At 40.8% G+C, this 16,690-nt stretch overlaps 1 protein-coding gene across 14 annotated transcripts in view; it reads left to right on the plus strand.

Moving 5' to 3' along the window:
• The window catches only part of NDST2 (N-deacetylase and N-sulfotransferase 2), a 133,582-nt gene that overhangs the window by 26,589 nt on the left and 90,303 nt on the right, over positions 1-16,690 (plus strand). For 8 of the 14 annotated variants that reach the window (XM_040071813.2, XM_040071819.2, XM_040071818.2 and 5 more), the window contains exon 2: positions 5,418-5,496. The gene's annotated coding sequence lies outside the window, so the exon portion shown is untranslated. Of the gene's footprint in view, positions 1-5,417; positions 5,497-5,593; positions 5,725-16,690 lie in introns of all 14 variants that reach the window. The other 6 variants (XM_058421614.1, XM_040071812.2, XM_040071814.2 and 3 more) reach the window with 1 other exon arrangement.

Consider the following 16,690-nt stretch of genomic DNA (forward strand, 5'->3'; position numbering starts at 1 on the left):
AACCAGCTGCTGGAGGTGGACTGCAGTGACAGAGTTCCTGGTTTCCTTCAGTTGTGAAATGAGCTGTTCACTTAAACCCTGCTTCTGTAGGCCTTTGGTATGAACTGGCATGAACTTTGGAGAAGAAGGAAGAGTGAAAATAGTGATACTGGTTGGCTTCCTAATTGCAGGATGGTAAAGAAAGAAAATATTTCTTGCTCTGTTTTGGAGAATTGTTGCGTGTTGTTCAAACACCACTATTAGTGTGAACGAGCGTTAGGTGCAGGCACCATATGTGTGTGTTATTTGGTGATAAGGGAGAGGACAGGAGATTGTTTTGTGGTCAATGAGCTGTAACTGCGATTAGAAAATCGGATCTAGGCCTCCTGCCCTGCTTTTCGTGTGAACTTTGGTAGTTCACTTCATTGCTGTCTCGGTTCTGTTTGTGTAAAATTCTGACAATAGTTCTGTTCTACTTGTGTACTGTATCCATTTCTTTTGAAAAGGCATCTGTCTTTGTTAGGCGTACAGAAATCTGATTACGTATACAGATACTGTTAGAATCCTGGAATGGTTTTGGTTGGAAGAGACCTTAGCCAGTTACCAGCCCTCCTGCCATGACCAGGGATGAGCCCAGGTTACTCACAGCCGATCCAGCCCTGCTTGAACGCTTCCAGGATGGGGCATCTGCAGCTTCTCTGGGTGACGTGGTGCTGTGCCCCTCCAGCCTCCTAGTAAAGAACTTCTTCTGAAATGAAACCTACCCTTTTTCAGTTTAGCCATTCCTCCAAGTCCTATTACTACATGCCCTTGTAAAAAGGGCAGCTGTGTGTTTGGGTAGAGTCATAATATACAACAATCCTAACCTTGGCTGAAGCCTTTTGGTGTGCGCTGTAATGTAAATAGAAGTGAGAATATCGTTCAAACGAATGATGACGTGTTCTCAACAATTTGGTCGCAAAATACTGTTTCCTGTTTCTTACAGTAGGTGACATTTTTAAGTGTGGTCATAATTACTGTGTTATGGCATATATCCATGCACAGGTGCAATAAAGAAAGATTGCTGTCATTTTATTACTTTGTTTCTTTGATATCGTTTGATATCATGTTTAACAGCCATTCTCCTTTCTGGCTTGCTTTGAGGCATGGAATGCACTGATGAGAAATAAAAAAGGAGAAGAGAATGCTGTATCTAGTCATAGTAGTGATATGTGTAGTACAGTGTTCTGTTCTTAGTACCTAATCAGTTGTTTTGGAGGAAGTGATAGAATTTTTATTGTTTGTATTACAGAAAATTGATCAATGGAAGAAACAGACCAAGAAATTGCTCCAGTCTGAACTCAGTTCATGTAGGACTGTTGTAGTCTTTCTCTCTACTGTGTTCTGGAACAGTGGACTGCTGCAGATATTTTTGCTCACCATTTTTCAGGAAAGATGAAGGCCAACAGAAAGTAGCTCAGGAGAAAGTAATAGCAAAGAAAACATCACGTACCAGGAGAGAATAGAACAATCAGGATTATTCAGACTGGAGAAGTTACAATAATTTAAAAATTTTTAAGTGTGTTGCAAAGAGAAAAATTCTCTTCTGTGTTCACACAGCTCACAAGTAAAGGGCATAAATTGTATGATTAGAATTCAGGAAAAGCTTTCCAACAGCGCAGGCAGTTAAGCAGTAGACTGGATTGCCTAGAAACCAGCATACTCTGTCTTGGAGGATACTAGCAGAGATAACAGGCAAATGTGTTGGAAATGCTTTAGGTGTCACTGATTCCAGGCCTGTTGTCTGTGATTTCAAGGGTACTGAAATTGTTTCTGTATAGTTTCCCTTTAATTTTAGGTGTATTCTTTGCCCTGATAATTTTCATTGAATTTTCTTGAGGGTTTTTCTTTCTGCTATATATTGCTTCAGTCAAGCTGGACTTAAATACATTAAAGGTGAAGGAAACGTTTAGAAAGTGTATGCTAGAGAATGTTTATATATATAATGGGGTTTTTTTTCCCAAAAGTTCATGTTTACTTTTTTCACAGTGCTGATCATGTGACTGTTTTCACTGACAGATAACATAAATTCTTACAGAGTAACGACAGGAAATTTATAGCTCACAGGTAAAGACCTCTCTCTCTGCTTTTTATTTCTTTCTTTCTCATTTTCTTGGTTGCTATGGTCCCAGACTGCCCCGAGAGTTCTCTTCGTTAGATTTTTTTCAAATAATGCACATTATTCTGTGTATTCAACCCACCTCACTCAAAGTTGTGTCCAGATGAAATTTTATTTCAGTTTTTGCTTTCTTTTGCCATTATTTAATAACAACCCGAAAAACAAAGTTCCAGTAAACAGTGGGTTCTTGCATTCCTTTACTCCAGCAAGTTTTTTCTAATCCTTGAAAGAATTCGGCTCCCTAACAGATCTACCTTGTGTTCAATTCATCTTGTCCCCTCAGCTATGAAGAAATCTTCAGCGTTGTTCACGTGGTCTTAAGGATTCTCTTTCTGTGTTTTTCTGAGAAGTCTGGTATTTTGCAGACTTCCCACTTAGAGGATTTCAGGCTTACTTTCTGACGCTAAGGTGATGCTTACAAGTGGGGACTCAGTACAGGACCCGATGGCCATTTTCCATGGTGTGAGTTCTCTCACAGTCCCTCTCTCTGTCCCTGCAAAATCTGTGCAGAGTGCCATTACAAGCATTTGTGCAGATGCACAATGCCTCGAATCCGAGGTAGAAAAGTAACCTGGCTCACCACAGGGCAGTGGTGGCACGACAAAGGCAACACACAGCTGGTTGATGTGGGGAAGGGACGAGCAGGGAGACAGCTGCTGCCTTCTGACAGCACCACAGGTGAACTGTGTATCGTGACTGGCTTAAGAGACGTCACATCGTGTGTTTTGATCTTTTGCCTTAGATAATTTAGGCTGAGAGTAGGAAATTCTCAACAGGAAGTCACAGAAATGTAAACATAGTACTGCTGAAAAATACTCTGTTTGGGCATGTGGAGCCCTTGTATTGTTGTGTCTTACTGAAAAATGGATGGTTTTACACCTGTATTAGAGGCTGGGATCTTTCTAACTTGTAAGATGCCGAATGTTAGAAGTGAATCAGCTATGAAGACACTCACAGAGGAACTAGAGATAGTAGAACTAATCAGAGAGTGTCAATATAAAGTACTTCCCACCCGTGGGGAGGCACTGGGGAGAATTCAGTCAAAGAGGTTTAACCAGAAATGTTTGTGTGTGCTCCAGGGAACGAGTGGAACTGGAAAATCACTAGTGTTTTCAAGCGCCAGAAACTTGTGGAGTGAAAAGCCGTACAGCAGATAAATCAGTTTACAGGTGCATCATGATAGCAAGAGGTAAATTAATATGGTTTTGAGTTAAAAAAATTGAAGAGAAGTTCCTTCTTGAACAACTGTGAGAGTCAGCTTGCAAGTTTTATGGGCCCAAACTTCTTGGTTTTAGATAGATATAAATGAGCTGAAGAGATTGGAGGGACAAAATGGCAAAGGAGTACAGACCAAGGGACCCACAGGCACACATGCCTTCTTGGGGTATATGATAACCAGAAGTGTAGCTGAGAGATGTGATAAGAGTCTACAAATATTTGAAACGTGGAAACTTGAAAGCTAGAAACTAATTAAATGAGTAGAGTGGGAAGGGGCATAACTAGAAACAAGGGAATGAGGTTATAAAATATAATAAAGTATGGAACAGTCTGCACAAAGGAAAGATTGGTAGAGCAAATATATAAAAAACAAATATGTAGTACAGAGGAATGGTAGAAATATTCAGGAAATAATCTAACATCAAAGAGTCAGTTTTCTAATGAAAATGGATTAAATAATTTGGAAATTTCTTTTACCCATTTAATTTATGTTTGCTTTTGAGGTATTAGGGCAAGTTGGCAGCCTCTCTTAGATCTTTAATATTGCCTCCCTAATGCTTCCTGCTGATTCAAATCTATATTATTGCATACCAATCTTAGATACTGCCTTTCTTCAGGAAAAAGTGTTTTAAAAAGGAACAGTTGGGCAAACAGTACGAAAAGGTATAAGGGGAGAAGAAAGGTGCTTAAGTTTCGGGAATGATTTTTCAAAAGTGGTGTCTTGCTGCATTCTGCTTAAAAGCTGTAGCTGCAGATAAGTGGGAGCAAACCACTCCCAGATACAGAGGTCTGGTTGCACTGGTTTGTTCCTGTTTGCATCTAATGGGGAAGGTTCAGGGAGCTCCCGGACTGTGGGTTACTGTTTGTGTTGTGTGTGGCCAGCCTGCACAGGATGGGATGGGATGAACAGGACTGAAACCTTTTTAATGTAGAGGAAGGCAGCAGAGAAGTTTTTGTTAATGAAATAAAGTGCATCTTAAAACTCCTTTCAGAAAGTCAGTTTGGCTGCATCTGAACAGACAGGGAGCAGCCCTAAGCTGCTCTGTTTGGCTGGTGCCATAGGGTAAATAGTAAAACATATTCAGGTTCATTGCTCCCCTCGGTAACTTGTCTGAGTAGGTGCCAGGTGCCTGCTGGGCTCTGGTGTGGTGGAGATGGACAATGAGGAGCCATCACATGGAGCTGCTGCAGCCCCAGATCCCAACTTGGTGGAGAAAGAACTTGCCTGTGCTTGGCATTTGCCAGGTAATTCCTGCAGGCTGGAAGGCAGCCCTGGAATTAATTTGAGGAGATTATTTAAAGAATTTGGAAAGTGTACCAGTATGGGGATATCCCTTTGCAAAGCAAAAACCCCTGAATCTTCATTTTCAAACACAAATATAAGACTGCAATTTATATTGTTCCATTTAATTTCTATACATGGTCTCTACATATCCCCAGGGTCGGCTCAGTTGGTCAGAGCATGGTGCTGGTAACACCAGGGCTGTGGGTTTGATCCCTGTACAGGCCATTCACTTCAGAGTTGGACTCCAGCATCCTTGTGGATCTCTGCCAGCTCAGAATATTCTGTGATTCTGCTATTACGCAGTCTACACAAAAATTTCAGTTGCTGTCTGAGCTCTGGTATTGAGGACTTCCTATGGGGGCGTGTTTTAACTATCTCATTACGAAGATATGTATTTATGTGAAATTTAAAGCCAAGTTCTCTGGCAGTTATAATCAAGGAAGTTAGAACTCTCTTGCCTAGTGGACTGTCAACTCTAAAAACAAATCAAGGGGTTCTTAGCACATTCTTTCTCTTCCTGCTTTTCCCTATATATACTTGGGGATTGATTTCAGTGATTGAGAAATGCTGCATTTGCTTTCACTTGACATGTTTTTAGGGAGACACAATAGTGTGTGCACTGTGTTGTTGAATATTTTCTGTTTAGAACAAAGCAGTTGGTTGTACAGCCTGTGTGCAATGCTCTTCATATGTGTATAAAATAAAGTACTCTTTGATCTTTCTTTCCTGTGTATCTCTAATCTAGACCCATTCTGGTTTTTTTTTTTTTTTCCCCAGCTGGAGGGTGTGCTTGTGAGCCAGGCATTGTTGACTTTGCTCTGTGTGTTGGCTTCTGAACAAAGGCACTGCTGAAAAGGTGAGTGCTTAACTTCCATCCTCTTTGATGCAGGTTTATGTTGAGAGGAACTGATAAATTCAGACTTGCCAAACCTGTCACCGTAAACTGTATCTAGGTTTGCAGTGGAGAAAGTCTAATCTACCAGCTCATAAAACTCTGAGTGTCAGCCATCAAAACACCGTGAGACTCTGGCTTAGTATAAATTGTGTGGCAGTCTGCAGCACTGGAGACCAGAGAAGCAGAAAGGTAGGCATGTTTCATCTCTTGAACAGATCTGAATTTAGAGCCAGAGAAATCTCTAAGACCCTGAAAATAAGAGATAAAAGTACAATATCCAGCCTGTAATCTTCAAGGGAAGGGATAGCTGAGGGACATGCATGACTACCTGTGACCTACATAGTCGTGTGAATTTCTCATAAAATTTAATGTTTACCACATCAGCTGTCTTCTGAAGGTAGCTGTGGTACCTGAGCATTAACTGAACAGGCTTTTATCAAATCAACAAGACTGTTCATAAGATGGGGAGTAAATTTAACATCATTACTTTGCTGTGAGTACTTATCAAGAGTTTTTCAAAACCTTCCCCTTCACTCAGTGAAATACTGAGTGTGCCAGGCATGTTACAGTGCAGTGACTAAAGGGACTGTCAAACTTTGTTTATAGGAAATAAACAAAGCTTTGTTTATAGGAAGTTATTAGTACTCTGAAGAAGGGTAGATGAAAGTAAATATGTGATATTGTAATGCTTATATTCATCTTTTTTCCATGAGACTGCATTAACCATCAACCTGCTAAATTTCAGGGTGTATCTTTGAAATCATGAAAGGCAAGGCAAGATTCTCCTCCTCATTTTGTGTATAAATAAATTTGTCTGGTAAAGCAAGATCTTGTTCTGTGATTCTCTTGCTCTGTGATTTTAATAAGACCCTATCTGACCAAGGACTTTTTACAGTCTCCTAACTGAAGGACACTAAAATCAGTAGTCTACTGCATACAGCTCCAGAAGTAGTTCTGTGTGTCAGAAATGTGACATTTGACACAACAGTATGCGTTGAATTTAAATTCCATTTGGTTTGGCATGTTTCCTCTATCAGGAAGTGGTGAGGTGCAATTATGAGGAATACAATATGAAGAAAGATTAGCAAGCAAGCAAGGAATAAGTTTAATTTAAGAGGTGGCAGGTAGATGTAAGTATCCATCCTGGAAGAAGTTACAGTTATGAAATTGTAATTTTATTAAATAATCATAAGGAATAATTCTCTGTACCTGGGGGGGTTGTAGAGAATAATCGTTTCTAATAAGGTTGAGTTCAGCAATTACCATGGTCCTCTTGAGGCTAAGCATTTTTAGTCTTTCTACCATTAGTGGCTAAATCATGTGAGACTTAGTGATACTACTGAGCTGAGCTGCAATGGCATTTTGGGTTTTTTCTTCTAAAGCTTGCTATTGTAGACAAGGCCCTAGAAGCCAGTAAATCTCTTATATGTTGAAAACTGTAAGGGCAGTTACTGACGAGCCATGTGTTTTTGTGCTTGTCACCTAGAAAACATGGATTCCTTAAAAAGAGGCAAACCTCCCCCACATCCCAAGCAAACTCCTTCATTTCCCAATGTGATGCTTTTATAAAATAGACAGTCTAAGGAATCTGCATCAAGTTGGTTCTTTCCTCTTGTCATTTCTCTCACCCTGCTGAATGAGTTACTCTTTGCCATATCCACGTGACTGGCTGAACTGTAGATGGGCAGTGACTTTGTGCAGCTTCAAAAGCAATATATAATGCACAAGCCAGGTTCTTTTAATCAGACAGCTTGATGAGCCCAGATACAAACATCACTGGATTTAGCAATGTAGTTTTAGGTATCAAAAGAAGCTGATTGCTCATCCCTCCTGTTTGGTGGTATCTGTTTCTTTGTGCTTTGATTCATGATGCAGGAAGGCCTGAATATCTTTTTTCATGCGTGTAGAATCTGTAGAGGGATCTTTGGAGTCCTTAAGTAACGTACTACATTTTCACTTCCTTTTCCATACCAAGAGAACTGATGATTTGGAAGTGGTTTTAAGTACTCAGGTTTGCTGCAGGAAAGCTTTCTAAGATCCATTTGAGATCCTCACTCACACCAGAAATTCAGGTGTGGGACAAAGCTTTGGGCCTCTGTGTTGGAAACACCAGATTTGAACGCGGACTTCTGTTCTGCTGGGAGCTCTAGGTAGGTAGGGCTGTATTATCAGCAACTGCCTGAAGCAGGCCCTTCCTGCTGAGGAATTTTTTTCAACCAGGCACCTCTCTCTCCAGTAAGCAGTAGTGAGTATCCTTGTGATCCTTTCAGATGTGCTGGCCATCGTGGACTCGGGTGGGTGGGACTGTGTGAGGGTGGGTATTGCACTGAATTTGGTGTCTCTCCCACGTTGGCAGGATTGTTCCCAGCTGTCAGTGGCTCACAGTAGCAGAGTTGCTGTTTCAGAGTTCAAGTTAATGGAATCTGCAGTTCAGTTTCCCTTCGTTTGTTTGGCAGAGATGGAATTTCCCATGGACTAGCGAGAGCAGGAGGGAGATCCCACAAAATAGCAGCTTTGAATATGTGTTGGGTCTGAAAAATTGCTGAGAAGAGCTGTCCTTACTTCCTCAGCTCTTCCTTGGGAATAACTCCTTGCCATCAGTCATGCTTTCAGGTGTTTCCTTTTGTTTTGTGTAGCTTCTTACACTGTACTTGTTGCCAACAATCTCCAGTTTCCAGAACTGCATTAAATGTGTGATAAATGTATGCCACATGATTGTCATCTTATTCTTTCTCTGAATGGATGGCAAACTTCATTTGGGTTTAGAGGTTCTGTTTTCTCAGCAGACTAACTACTTTATTTATGCCAAAGAAAAAGGGCACAAATGTCATCAATGCAATTTGTTCATAGAAATAATTTATTTACTGAGTGAAAAGTTACATTCTATCCTGTCTTTTTTCTACTTGACATTTTTGCCAAGCAAGTTATCTTATGGTAATATGAAAGGATATTTGAAATAACTGGGGTGTACCACATACAATGGGGACTTGTTTTTGCATGTTGATGTTGCCAGTTGTTCTGGTAGTGTGTGATTCCTCTGGAGAGCCTGCTGGACTCCAACAGAGCTGTGTTGGGATGTAGGCAGTGTTAAGTGCTGGCTCCCGAGCAGCGCCGATTCTTTCAGAATCGGTAGGAACCTTTGAATTTTGTTTATTTTCTTTGAAGACAACTGCTAGGTGACTGAGAATCGCTGTCAGTTTCCAAAATAAATAGGTCTTCTGAAGCTTATTTGCTTTCTTGTTGCTCTGTTACAGAGTATCAGAGTATTGGAAGCAAGTTCAGTGTGAACACTTGTAGCTCTGTTATACTGCATGTGAACCTTGAGCATGTGTATGAAGATTGTTTTCTAGTTCAGGGTGCTGTTAGAAGATGCATGGAAGTCCAAGAAAATAGCAGATGCTTGCTATTCAATGTTGTGGCTTTTCTATTGTCATTACTCTATTAGAAAGAAGCTCCAAGAACCTAGAGTAAGAAGATATTCAGTTTGCTTATCAATAAGCAAAGAAGGGAAGAAGTAATAGATACAGTTTTGTTTTCTGGTTGTACTAAGCAAGAACAGCCCAAGAAGATTAAATGTATATGTATTTCAGACTTCAGGTACCTTTTTCCACTGAGCAGGATTGCTTTCTTCTCTCCAGCTCTGTATTTGCTTCTTTTGCCTACCCTTTTATAAGCAATAATCCTGTCTTTTTCTGTGGAATCAGGGATAGTGAAACTCTTCTGTTTCTGTGTAGCGCAGGTTTGCCACATTGAGTTTCTAGGGCATGGTGTTTGTAGTGAGGTTAAGGACACTTCGGGGGTACTTTTCTCCATTAAAACAAAGTACTTGTTTTACTTCTGGTAAAAACAGTTCTTATTTTTGTTATATCCACCATCACAGGGAAATATTGAAACAGTTTTCCTGCCCCAGACTTTTTCTCAAGGCATGTGGATGGCAAGAGTTTCACGCGTTGACTGCTGAAGTCATGTTTGCATGAATGCATTGCGAAAAGATAAAATCAACTTCTTACACCTAGGAAGTCGCTGTGTAGTAAACTCAAGTACCTTAAATCATGGTGCAGGCTTCTTATTCAGGAAAATGTTTACCTGAGTTTGCTGTGTCTTTAGCTTTCTTTTTAAATACCTGAAGAATAGAAGTTCCTTCTGTGTATGACAAGGGATTTTGTAATGATCTCCCCTGCTGATCTCAGTGACACATTCAATTCTGCAGAAGTCATACAGTACATGCAAAAGTTCTTTATGTTTGTCACTTTTGGCTCCACAATGTTTTAAAAGCACTTTACAGCTTCATGCCTGTTCTCTCTTCTCCTAGTGCTCTATGACTCTTAGCTTGTGCTTGAGCTGTTTTCTTGCTCTTTTTTCTTGAGCTGAAATATTTTATCTTGTCAAAAAAAGAGGTCCCTCTTGCTTTTGTTGTCTGTATTGTAACTTCAGTAGCAGAATCTGAGGTACGGTAATTGCTTACTTTCCAAGAGAGTAGAGGTGAGGAGAAGCAGCAGTGTGAAGGGGTAGGTGCATCAGTGTAATGTGTGAGAGAACGGTGTGATGATGAAAGTCAATGAGCTTCTAAATAAGCACACGGGGAATGTGTGTGGTAGAGAGGGAGGTGTCTCAAAAAGCTGGTTTTTTTCTCTTGAGGATCCTGAGTGCTGTAATTGAGTCAATGTGTCAAAGTGAAGTATGTGCTGAGCTTTGGGAACAGGGGAGAACCGCATCTTCTGCACGTAGGGGTTTGGATGAGCCCCATCTTGCAGCGATAATAAGAACTCTACTTTGCACTGCTGTAACTACAACTCAACAGAATAGCCACCCAGCCAAGCTCTATAACGGATGTTTCTGTAAGAACTGCTTTAAATCTTTGGTTGGGAAGCTATGAGTAATTTGTTTCTGATGTGGATGTGAACAAAGGTGATGAATACGGGGAAATATGACTGAATGCACTGTTGAGAGACAGGCAAAACAAACTGAAAGGGTCTTCCTTAATTTATTTCTAAGTGTCAGAGAAACAAATATCTGTATGTCCTGCAGTATTTCTTATGTTGGTGTAATGTTTTAGGGATATACTGACATTTCTTCACCGTTGGATTTTTGTGTTTTAAATGGAGGAAAAGGGTTGATTACAACCCTTTGTCCTGGCAGTTTGTTACAGCCTTTGGCTGTGTGACTTCATGCATGATGCTGCACTGGCAGCTCTCTCCTTGGCTGTAGCTCACTGCAGCGTTGCTCTAGGAAATCATATGAAATTAAATGTTTCCTTGCTAACACACTAATTTTGTCTTGATTGGGTTTTATGTAGAATATCTACCTTTGGTGCTTTCGTATTTTATAAATTGTGCTTACTGACATACCTGATGTTCTGATTGTTTCCATAGTGACAGCAATGGCAGAAACCTCACAAGGGAAGGTGACAGCACTGTATTTTTAAGATGAACTGTTTTACAGAGGAATGGTTGGAGGGGGTGGGAATACAGTAGATTTTTTCAAGCAGTAACAGAATATATTTTTTCAAGCAATAGTACTTACTTGGAGGTCAGAGAGGAATGATTTGGTTTGGTATGTTGGCATTTATTTGTGTGGGGAAGAAGTGAACACAAGGTTAATCTAGATAATATAAGATGTTTTCAGCAATGTCTCCTTTCTTGCTGCTCCAAAAGGTGACAAAATCTTGAAATGCAGAAAACTGAAACGTGCAGGTTATCTTCACAGGAAAGGTAGGAGTCAATATGCCTGTGAGAAAATGCGTTACATACTTTTGTTCTTTAATTTCTCCCTTCCAAATTCATAAACTAAGTGGAGAAAGCTTTTAGCATTAAAAATCAGACACAAGCCATTAGTGAGAGCTTCAGCCTTCTTTTCTCGTTTGGTAAAATCAGTCAGTTCTCATATTTTATTTTCAGGGAACAAAGCTTTATTCTCTTTCATTACACATCATATTATTTGCATTTGAAAGTAAGATACCTTGAGAGAATATAGGAGGTTTTTTTAGAGTCCATGCTGCAACAGAGAAGGGTTGTTTAAAGCATTTTGTAGGAGACACAAACTTCCCTGACATTCCTTTTTGTCCTTGGTGTTGATGCTTCTTCCTGCGGTGCGATCCCTTGAAGGATTGCCTGAGATATAATGTATGCCCGCTGTTCTCATATCAGCACAGACAAGTGAGAGGAGATAATGGGAGAGATGCTTGGAAATGATGTCAAATATTTTCATTCAGAGGCTTACAGTATTCTGTGAAGCACTGGTTACCATTCTGGTTGAGTCACCATACCTGGAGGTATTTAAAAGATGTGCATTTATGGCACTTGGGGAGACACTTAGTGACTGCCAAGTCTGCCACTTGGTTTGATTTAGATGTACCTGACAGCGCCAGGTTCGTGGCTAGACTGCAGTTTAAAGGTCTTTTCCAGCCAAATGGTTCTGTGGTTCAGAGCATGCTTCTGCCTGCCCTGTCACGGTGCTAGGATCTGCAGTCAGCTTGGGGACCTTGTGCCCAGGTAGTTCTAAAAAAGCTTAGAAAGAATGAGTCAGGCTGTGCTGCCCATCTCCACGTTCCAGGTGACAGACACATCCTCCAGCCCTGGGGAAATCAAGCAGGCTGGTAGTAAGATACAGGTGCTCCACTCCAATTTAACACATTGTTAAATTGATATCTCTTGTGCCTTCCAGCCAAAATATGGCATCATACTGTAAACTGAATATGTGTTACATCTTATTGCACTGGGGAAGAGAAGCCAGCAGCTGGGAGCTTGTGTTGCCTTTTAAGTTGCACAGGTTAGTTGATTATCTGTGCCTGAGGCTTCTTAGGTCACATCTGCATTAGTACCTCAGCTGGTTCTTCTATTAGTTAGGTGTCTTGGGAGTGGGGTGCATAAAAATATGTAATTTATGGTTCTTCTTTATATTTACCTGCAGTGTTCTGGTCAGCTTGTTGAAAAGTGTTTGATTCTGGTTTTCCGTTGGCCTGAAGGAAGGGAAAGTTTCCCTGTTTTTTACAACTGGGACTACTGTGTAAAACAGGGAAGTGTTTTAGAAATCATGGGAGCAGTTAGTTGTAGCAGAAAGGACGAAGAAAGTTGTGTCATCTGTTTTAAATAATGTCCTCTTATTTGCAAAATGATACTAATTTAGATAATTCTTTTTAAGAGTCAGGTTCATTTATAGGTACTTCAGTTGTTGAAATGCTGACACAGTGGAAGAAAAGATTGGTTAGTTGGTTATCTCAGTTCCCCCACTGCTTCCCCACCCAAAAAAATCCCAAACCATGGTTTCTGTATTATTTACACTGATGGAGTTTTAAGGCATTGCTTAGTGCTTTGTCCTGAGTAGTGTCCTGTATCCCAAGCATATTTGGACATCACTTGTATTTCAGTAGCATTATGAAATGTAGACAGAAGTAGACATTTAGATATGCCTCTGTCATGTGAAACAAAGATTTTTCATCTGTAAAACTTACAGGTTTAAATTTGCAGCTTCTTCAGATCCCATTGGAATGAAGGGGTAGTGTTTTTCTTTTTTGTACTTCTAGTGATAGCAGTTAGTATTGATTCCTTGGCGTTGACCTCTCTGCTGCTTGTTAAAACAGCTTTATTTGCAGAGGTAGCACAGTGAGCTTAATTTGGCTTGCTGCGTCTTTGTAGTGGTTTTAATCTTACGTGAAATAGATTAAATCCAAAAGGAAACTGGGAACAAAAACAAAAAAAAATAGGCAAAACTAACTATTCACATGTAAATGTACCTATTAAAGCCATAGGCCGTGTAGATTTAGATAGTATTATATCAATTTCTTGAAGTAGAACTTTCCCTTAAGTCTTGGGAAAACATCTGCAAGGAAGAAAGCATCTCTTACACGTCTTTTGCTCCTGGTTCCAATTACAGGCAGCTGTCTGATTTATACTCAGTGAAAACTGCTAATTGTGCCCTTGTAAACTTTTCGTTTAGAGGAAAATGTATTTATTTGCATGAAAATGTTTGCATGTGAAATACTGACAACTTCTCTTGCAGATACAAAATTTTAGAATTCAAAACATACAAGCCTCTAATGCTCTCCTAAAAGCATGTCATTAACATTTACAGCTATTGCAAGTTCTTAGGTAACAGATTGAGGTGACTTTGTGGGCTGGTTTAGATGGCATTTGCCAAACAAATTGTTAGGAATCTTGCAGTCATTTGCTCTTTGTCTCTTATGAAACTTGAAACTCTCGTGATGCTAAGAATTTTGCATTTATTCTTTTTGTTTCTAACGTAGTGGAGAGTACCTATTTTATGAAAAGTTTTAAAACCACCAATTAATTTAAAAAAAAATTAACCTCAAGTAGGTTGAATTTCAATCTTTCAGTCTTCCTCTGTGGTGTATAATGCTGATTCTTTTGAAAAGCTTTTTATTAAAGTCTTATCTTTGATTAGTTTTGTGGCACACTTGAAAATAGGAAACTTTTGGGTTAGTTATAATTTTGCTTCTTAGAGAAATATGTTTTGATAAAATTGCGTGTGTGAAGTCCACCTCTCCTGTTTTGGGGTGGTGTGCCTGCAGTGGGAGGTGCCTGGTAACTCAGTGGCACGGTGTGTTCCTTTACTGATGGCACACACACCGTGTCATCAGGTCAGCCCTGTGTGCTCTGTCCATACTCATTCCTGCCTCGAAGTCACTTGTTTTGAGAAGAGCTCAGAGATATTTCAGCCATGGTTGTCAATTTAAACCAAGGTGCTTTGGCTTTCCCAGGTGATGTTCTCAGAATTTTTTGAGGTCTGGATGATTGTTGTGTGCTTTCCAATCATGTTTTTTAGCCTTTTTAATTCCCAGAAACTATTTTAACGTATGTTTAAAAAAATGAATGTCTAGTATTTTTTTTATTGTTTTGTCCTTTGAATCTTTATCATTGAGTATGTGTCTTTATCTGATTGACTGAGCTTCCCTTAGGGTTAGGAGTGGGAGCAGGAAAGAATTTGGTCTCTGCCATTTTCTCATGTCAGGTGAGTCAGTCTGGGGCTGGAGTATCTCTCTGGTGTTTTAACACACCATTGAAGTCATCTTCCCTGGGAATTGTGAATGCTGGCTCAGTCTTGGCTGTGTGGGTCAGCGGATGAATACTTAACTCAAAGTGTGACACATTTGCTAGGGTTTAATGCATCTATTTTCTTTTTTAATGTAGAACAGGCTTGCTCATTTCCCTGTTTTAATGTGGTACTTCAGGGAATAGCTGTAGAAAGCATTCTGCTGCTAGGTCATAGCACCTGGGGTGCCTCGGGAAGAGCATTGCCAGCAGGCTGAGGGAGGTGATCTGCCCCTCCACTCAGCCCTAGGGAGGCCACATCTGGAGTGCTGTGCCCATTTCTGGGCTCCCCAGGACAGGAGAGACACGGAGCTCCTGGAGCAGGGCCAGCAGAGGGGGACAAGGAGGATAAGGGGACTGGAGCATCTCTTACGAGGAAAAGTTGAGGGAGCTGGGCCTTGTTCAGCCTCAAGAGGAGACGAGTGAGAGGTCATCTCGTCCATGTCTGTGAATATCTGAAGGGAGGGTGCTGAAGGGGTGGATCCTGGTTCTTCTCAGTAATGTCAGGTAATAGATGTGAGAGGCAATGGGCAGAAATTGATGCACAGGAAGTTCCACCTGAACATGAGGAAGAACTACTTTACTGTGCAGGTTATTGTGCACTGAAACAAGTTGCCCGCAGAGGCTGTGGAGTCTCCCTCCGTGGGGATGTTCCAGACCCATCGGGGTGCACTCCTGTGCAGTGTGCTCTGGAATGACCCTGCCTGTGCGGGTAAGCGGCGCCAGATGACCCGCCGTGGTTCCTTCCCAACCTTACCCTTCTGTGACTCTCTGTCACAGTGAAGTCATGTCACATGGTAATTCTCTTGGCAGGCATGGCAAAGTTTTCAGAGCCAGCATCTGCTTGAAGAAGGTGAACGTAGTTCTGGGCTCGCAGCTGTGGCAGCAGCAGATCTCTTTGTTACCTGGGCAGGTGCAGTTCAGGATGCTGCCGAAGCTGTCCCAGTGAGGTTCACCACTGGTTCACTTCTCTGTAAAACTGCTGTCAGTTGGGATGGTAGCTTTTATAATGCAAGAACTGTGTGAAGACCACCAAACTTGATCGGAACTCCAGTCAGTTTCGTTCTCAGCCAGCCTGAAGCTATTGATGCATTTCAGCTTTTATTGTTGCCTGGCAGGCACACATGGTGGGCAGTCCTTTGAATCTTGGCTCTACTGTACTGTTTATTATGCTGTTTTGAAAGCTGGATAAGGCCTTGATTCTGTGTGGGCATGCTTCACCCTTCACTTCAGTACCTCTCGGTAGGGTGCCTTTTGAGATACTAGTTTTAGCCAATTCATAGTAGATTTGTTTCCAAAATGTGTATCTCTGTGTATGCCCTTGGTGAGACCCAGCGACATTTCCCTTCTGGCTGAAAGGGAACACACAGTGGGCGCTGTGGTTGGTATGACTCTATGCTCTTGGACTGGTTTTTGTCACATTTCTGAATATTGGTAACATTCTCAGTGTCTTCTTTCTTGCCTAAAGCATGCTGCTAGAACAGATTTGGGGAAGCTCTTCATTTCTAAGGGTATAGTTTTTGAATCATAGGAAGACAAGTGGATAATGTTAATAGACGGCAGCTCTTTGAAGTACATTAGAATCAACTTCAGAGAGAAAGAAAATCCCTTCCCTGAGCTCCAGATAAACAACAATGCTTTCAAACCTTCAAGAGGATCAAGGTGAAATGCAGTGAACAGCAAGTGCAGGGGAGATGATTCTGCTTTTATGGCGATTGGCAAAAATACATTTTTTCCTTTTTGTGCTCCTGTAACAAAGCAAAATAACAAAATACTCTGAGATTGTTCTATGAAAAAAACCACAAAAATCTTTCTGTGTTAAATACCCTCATCGTAATAGATGTGGGTAGAATATATTTTAAATGGCCTGGAAATATCTCCTTGGAATTCTGAAATATATTCAAAAGTAGCTGAAAAGAACTGAATTCATCTGATCATGCAGGTGCTTTTCGCAGCATTTATTTGCTTATGTAGAGTTGTAGGAGGCTGACATCTTCCAGCTGAGGTGTGTGTCACTCCCACTTTAGTTGGCTTTAGCTGGGAAAGAAAGACTGGAGCAGTCTCATTTCTCATTTTCTTGTTAAGGTCTTCAGGAAAGAAAGGAAAAT

Source organism: Hirundo rustica, chromosome 8, assembly GCF_015227805.2.
Source record: "Hirundo rustica isolate bHirRus1 chromosome 8, bHirRus1.pri.v3, whole genome shotgun sequence".
NCBI lineage: Eukaryota > Metazoa > Chordata > Aves > Passeriformes > Hirundinidae > Hirundo > Hirundo rustica.